Source organism: Aedes aegypti, chromosome 1 (genome assembly GCF_002204515.2).
Source record: "Aedes aegypti strain LVP_AGWG chromosome 1, AaegL5.0 Primary Assembly, whole genome shotgun sequence".
In the NCBI taxonomy this organism is placed as follows: Eukaryota; Metazoa; Arthropoda; class Insecta; order Diptera; family Culicidae; genus Aedes; species Aedes aegypti.
The window spans coordinates 93,532,217-93,539,354 of NC_035107.1; positions in this window are offsets into that span (position 1 = coordinate 93,532,217).

Genomic DNA, 7,138 nt, shown 5'->3' on the forward strand with positions numbered 1-7,138 from the left:
TCTGTTTTGATGCTTGGAATGGCTCAAACCTAATGCACTTGAAAAGCCGGCCGGCCTCGAACTTAATAAGAGTGATTTAATTTTTACATACTGATTTGGATCTCATAGCAAAATATTATGGGGCCTTCTTTAGCCGAGTGGTTAAAGTCCGCGGCTATGAAGCAAAGCCATACTGAAGGTGTCTGGGTTAGATTCCCAGTCGGTCTAGTATCTTTTCGTATTGGAAATTTCCTTGACTTCCCTGGGCATAGAGTATCATCATACCTGCCACACGATATATAACTATGAAATTGCTCATCAAAACACTAAGCTGAGAAGCAGGCTCTGTCCCAGTGAGGGCGTCATGCCAAGAAGAAGCAGAAGAAGAAGGAGAAGAAGAAGAAGAAGAAAAATGTTAGGATTGATTAGGAAAGAGAGGATTGAATAATATGAAGTATTCAGATATTCATATTTTCGAAACATCCAAACTTGATACATTGCTTCTTCTTCTTATTCTTCTTCTTCTTGGTATTATGTTCCCACTGGGACACACTGCTTCACAGCTTAGTGTTCAATGAGCATTTCCACAGTTATAAACTGAGAGCTTTCTTTGCCAAAGTGCCATTTTCGCATTCGTATATCGTGTGACAGGTACGATGAGACTTTATGGCCAGGGAAGTCCAGGAAATTTCCATTACGAAAAGATCCTGGACTGACCGGGAATCAAACCCAGAGACCTTCAGCATGGCTTTGTTTTGTAGCTACGGTCTCTAACCACTCGGCTAAGAGAAGCCCATTGCATTGCTAAGAGTTATAAATTAGCTAACAAATCATTTGAGAACAGGTCAGAAGATCTTTAAGTGTAACCAGTTATAATGAGCATGAGAACTCAGAAAACTGCTTGACCGGAAGATTTACGGACATTTTGTCAAATTTGAACAGGTCTAGTGGAAAGCCTTAAAATTTATTTAAAAATCTTGAGAATTGCAAAGTTTTTTGGAGGATGAATTTATGGGAGAATCTAATGAAGACTTTCCTGGAGTAAGTATGAGAATGTGCATCGAGCAAATCACTTGTGAAGTCACAGAAGATTTTCTTCGTGTATTTGTGGAGCATTCATTTGAGGTTTTTCTCAAACAATTTCTAGGGAAATCTCTGGAGTTATTTTTCGAGATGCCTGAAAGTGTATCAATGAGGTATTCTGGAGGAATTCTTGTTGAAGTCCCTGGAATAATGTGAGGAGAAATACTCGTAGATATCCACACTTCGTAAGAACTTTTTTTTTGCACCGAACGAAAGTTTTTGATCCACACTTTGCAAGAAAAATATAAAAGTTTTGTAAAAATACGGTTTTGATATGTATTTTGCCAACGCCGTGATGCTAGTGCTACTATAGGAACAGAAATTAAAAATAGTGCTACTATAGGCACGTGTATTCCTATAGTGACACACGCGATAATAAATACAAACAAATGGGTTTTCATATTTTTCCCACAAAACCAAGATTAAAAGCTTTCAGATGCTGTAAAAATAATGACGTTATTTTTCGATTTTATACGAATTTTTGTTCTTAGCTATGCGGCTATTGGTACATCGACCCTACACATAGATAATTTTGTTTAATGTATTGATTTTCAATTATGGTTATAATACACCTCCCATTCCGTTCATGTTATGGAGATCTTAGTTCAAGTAATAATTACTCAACAATTCAATTCATATTCAATATGCAATTGTCTTGTTCGTCAACATTATGTTGAAGGCCCTTAAAATAAAAAAAAAAACGTATCGTATCTCGCAGTCAATAGTTTTCTCTCACTTCAACCTTCAATCAGAATTAATATTTTGCAAATTCAACCTTCAATTCCCTAAGACCAAAGAAGCAGCTGTTTTTCATACAAAGTAACATTTTACTACTGAACAACAAGTGAGCTTCTGGCTGCAAAAGCTGAACTTTAATTTGGTTGGAGAGATTCGGCACAATTTAGCTTCCCCTGTTGTGTAGAGTGAGAGCAATAATACCGAGAGATACATCTGAGATTGTGATGCTGCGCACCTTTTTGTGCCCTTGTCCTAACGGAGCTTCGGCCTTGTGAGAGTTGCTGTGAGTAGATGAAAAATATATCAGATGAGTATTCGGGTGATCTCATCGTTTTTCAACCACCTCTTGCTGTTACGTCCCTGAGGAAATTGGAGCGAATGATTCTCTCTGAATATTTTGTTAATCAACGGCAAGTTAGCTGTGAACTCGAGTCAAATCAGTTTGTTACTGGAATTGTGCAAGTTTTGTCTGTGTTACAGCGGTACCAGGATGTAGTGAGTTGTATGTATCAGGGAAAATATGAAATTGCAAAGCTTATTTTTTGTTGATATTGGGGAATGAAGGGCATAATGGATACGTTAAGACAATGCTTGTTTTAAGACCATGAAATGACAATACTTGTCAGTTACCTTCGGCTAGTTTTCAAGTTTTATTTAATACGACGTGCTGAATTCATTCATGGCTTTCAAAATCGCAAATGTTAAAATAACGAAATAGCAAACTAGGTCAATAACAAGGCTGGTGAAAGGTATCGAGGCAACATGAAAACTTTCGTGGAATGTACACACTTAGATTTTTTCACGAGCTCGGCAGTGCGAATCTCGGTTTCTTGATTTCAACCGAGACTCAGCTAGCAATTTGTCCGGTTGCTTAGCAACGAAGCACAATTTACTGATACTCGGCTTATATTTACTGAGATCCCATGAAATTTGTTTGCCGACTTCTCGGCTGTGCGGGTTTTGGTTAAAATTAGCCGAGATTCGGCATTATAATTTAAGTGTGTTGTAAATACAATATTATTGATGGAATTTAGTGAATACACTATAAATATAAGTAACATTTCTGGGTTCGTTACCCTGCTTAACAAATTTAATTTAAAACAATTTAAAAATACTTTCAGGACCTTGATTATATAGGTCCCAATTTAAAGCTGAGAAAAACTCAAAGTCAAATTTCAAAGGACAATAGGGTCCTGAAATATTTAATAAAATCTTGTTTTTATTTAATAACACGAAAGAGCATGTTACTAAAACAACTTTAGCAATTTTTTCCGCTCGAATAACGGCTATATCACATTTGAACTTTAATTTAAAAATTGAGACCATAAATGAACCTTGACACTTATGATCATGTTTGACATTCGTTTAGTCGACAAAAACACCAAAGGGGTTTCAGCTTTAACACTGGGGTTTTTCCTATCTGACATTTCGCAAGGGACACGGAAAGCATAATACACCCAAAATTTGAGTTTAAGCCAATGGGTGTTCAAAATTATAAAAAAAAAAATTTTTTGGACTTAAACAAACGAAAAACATTGAAAATTGAGTAAACATGTGTTTTTGGCCTTAACATAAGCGTTTGGCACTAAAATTGGGACAGGGCTTTAGGACCCTATTAAAGAAAAAATAACTTTTATACTGTTATGCACTGTATGTACAATAGGTGAGACTGGGAAGACTTGATCCCCTTTCCTTAAAGCGACTGTAGTTCTGCAGGAAAATCATCATTTGACGAGTTTTCTGCACAAGCTCTCAAATAAACATGTGTTGCTAGGTCATATATTACGAATTATTCTGAATTGCGTTAAAAGTACTTAAAATCAGGGCTGGGAATGGTAATAGTGGTAAACTTGAAATTCGTGAAACTCACGTGGCTTATGGCAGTAGTTTAAAAGCGTGAATCTAATCAAGTAGTCTATGTAGAGTGCATTAATGTTCTAAATCAATTGTGCTATCACAGGCTGCAAATGCGGGAAATAGCGCATTTTTCTACAGTAATTTTTGGTTACTCTTAGCAACGCGTGTTTTGCTATTCACAATGCATTTTGCCTACAGTGATTTGCTTTATTTGACTACTGTGTAGTGTGAATCTCTTGACTTTTCTTTTTTTTTGATACTTTTTTTTTGGCACGTTAAATGGCTGGGCATTTCGTACCATTTGGTACCTCGCGTACCTGCAGAAATTAAATAGACCCCTTTGTGCGGTCCTAACCCAACTAACAATTCAGAGCCACAATCAAGCATGCATGTTTAATTATTGTTCAATAATGGTAATGGCAGCTGAATAAAAAATTTGCTCTATAAAGAGCTGAGAAGGTGCTTTTTTAACACAAACTTAGATCAATGTTCAACGTTATGCATTAGCATGAACAAAAGTTGAATCGCCACTTATTAAACGTTTCCAAAGATTTTCTTTCGACTAGTCAAGATTGTTCTACAAATTAGCTGAACAAGACATGTTTCCCCCAATTAAAAAGCCAATATTCCACTAAACAAATGTATATGTATAAAAGGATATTCAGAAGACGAACTAACGTTTTACTTGCGTCGCACTTCAGCTATTCCCACATGTTTAACATAAGCATGAATAAGAGCTAAATAAGTATCTTATAAAATCCTAATTCAGCTTCAGTATATTATAAGAACAGTTGATCCAATAGAGGCGAAAATGACGATTAACAAACACATTGTTCAGCAATAAATAAGCCTTGTAAAAGCGATCACACTATAGCTAAATTTCATAAAATGGACAAAATATCCGAAATTCGTGTTGAGTTCCGAATGCATTTCAAAGCTCATAAATTATGCTTTCTTAAAACTTTTGAAATAGCTGTTCGGAAAATAAACATGGTTCAGTCTCCAGAAATGCAGAATTATTGTGAAAAACAAAAATAAACATTTAAGCTAAGTATTCCGAGTAGGAGCAAAGTACTGACAAACAAAGCGTGATATTGACTTGATTGACATAAGAGATAAAATATCTGAAGACAATATCAAAATTTATTTCCTGGAACTTCTAAACCTATGAAAAATTTGATGTACGCAGATCTAATGAATAGCTCGCAGCTATTGGTAAAATCTTGCAGAATATAAATATGACATGCCAATTTTGTTCTAGTAGTTTATTCTAGATATAATTTCCAGATATTTTATATCATATATCTATCAAGTTAATATCACTTTAAGCTATCCATATTATATTTTCTATTGCTAAGCTTTTTTCGCCTGCTCGGGATGTTTTTCCGTGCAAGAAAAATGGAAATTTCTTTGACAGAATTGATTAAATAAATTTCTATAGCCAGCTACATTTAAAATGACATTTCTTCACAACTGAATAAATACTGCGCTCTAAGAAAAATGATTTACTTGGCCATTTCCGAAAATAAAAATCGCATCAAGATATTCGAATATTTTTCTATTCAGGTGGGTTCTAAGGACTAACCCTTCAAATGATTCAAATATATTCATACAGAGAACTTTTACTTCAATGCATATGTAATAGGTTTATGAAAAATACAAATAAAAAAATAATCAAACTAAAATTTATAAAATTATTTAAGTTAATGAATCATTTTTGAACAAACTAAAACTTATTATGAAATTAGATTAATCATTTCAGACTGTTTTTACTTTGTGTAAATAAACATTATTTTGACCAACATCGACATAAATTTTCTCACTGTGCGCTAAAAATAGCCGACTGAACTCAGCTTGGATCAGCACTAAACAGCAGCTGAATAATATGCTTGTTCAGTTGTAGATTAGCGTACCATGTGTTGATTAGACGTTGTCGAATAGAAGCTTGAACATGGTCAATATTCAGCTATGAGAAGTTTATATTTTGCACTGGACGGTATAATCATCAATTCTAGGATGGCGCAGATGGGAAGGCATACCGCTGACGATTGGAAGGTCTCGAGTTCGAATCCAGTATACAGGCGATTTTTAAATAAGATTGTTATACTATCATAATAATAGTGCACACTACATTTATAAAGTGCCTATAAAAATATTTTTTTGTTTTTATTAGTCTTTAATTATTTTTAGACCAGCCGTATAAAAGCTGAACTAAATGCTTGTAAAACGTTTTTAAAGCTGAAAAATAAAGTTGGTATTCAACGACATGCTTTAAAGTTTCTCCAAATTTGTGTGAACAATGCTTTAACAAAGGTTGGCCATGGAAATTATTAAAATGTTATAAAACATGATGCTGGATAAAACTACCATAATGGTGTTTGTTAAATGAGTGAATGTTAGTTGGGAAGTCTCTTGCCCAGCAACTCCTATCTCTACCTCCTCGTGGTACTGGCCGGGGTACGAGTAACCTTGGGGAAGATCGGGTAACCAATCCCGCTGGGAACTTTGGTCGTATGCTGACAGGGAAGGGGGGTGGGGGATTTACTTTTGCTTCTGCAAACCTTGAGCGTCTGTACTCCATGTTCGGAGTGGCTCACAACACCGTCTGTTCCCCATGTCAGGGGCGGCTGATCATCGTCCGAATGTTAGAGAAGGACTCTAAGCTAAGATGCGCACTATGGTCCTCCAAACATTTAGGGGGAATGGTCTTCCGGAAATCTAAGGGGTTGGTGTCAGGCCCTGCAAGCCAACCGTAAAAACACATCAGCACAGGAACGTCAACGAGAGAATACGGACCGGAACAATCGGCAAAAACCACAGCGACGGAAATGGACTAGCGATTGGAAACTCGGTGCGTGGAACTGCAAATCTCTCAACTTCATCGGAAGTACTCGCATACTCTCCGATTTACTGAAGATCTGCGGTTTCGACAGCGTAGCGTTACAGGAGGTGCTGGACAAGAGCATTGGTGCGAACGTTTAGAGGTAATCATACCATCTACCAGAGCTGCGGCAACACACGCGAGCTGGGAACAGCTTTCATAGTGATGAGCAATATGCAAAGGCGCGTGATCGGGTGGTGGCCGATCAACGAACGAATGTGCAAGTTAAGAATCAAAGGCTGATTCTTTAACTTCAGCACAATCAACGTGCATAGCCTACACTCCGGAAGCACTGATGATGACAAGGACGCATTTTACGCGCAGCTCGAACGCGAGTACGACCGCTCAGGTTGGCCAGGAGGAGGAGTTCAGACCGACGATTGGAAAGTTCAGCGCACACCGGCTGACGAACGAGAACGGCCTACGACTGATAGATTTTGCCGCCTCCAAGAATATGGCCATTCGTAGCACCTATTTCCAGCACAGCCTTCAATATCGGTACACCTGGAGAACACCTCAGCAGACAGAATTGCAAATTGACCACGTTTTGATCGATGGATGGCACTTCTCCGACATAACCGACGTCAGAACCTATCGTGG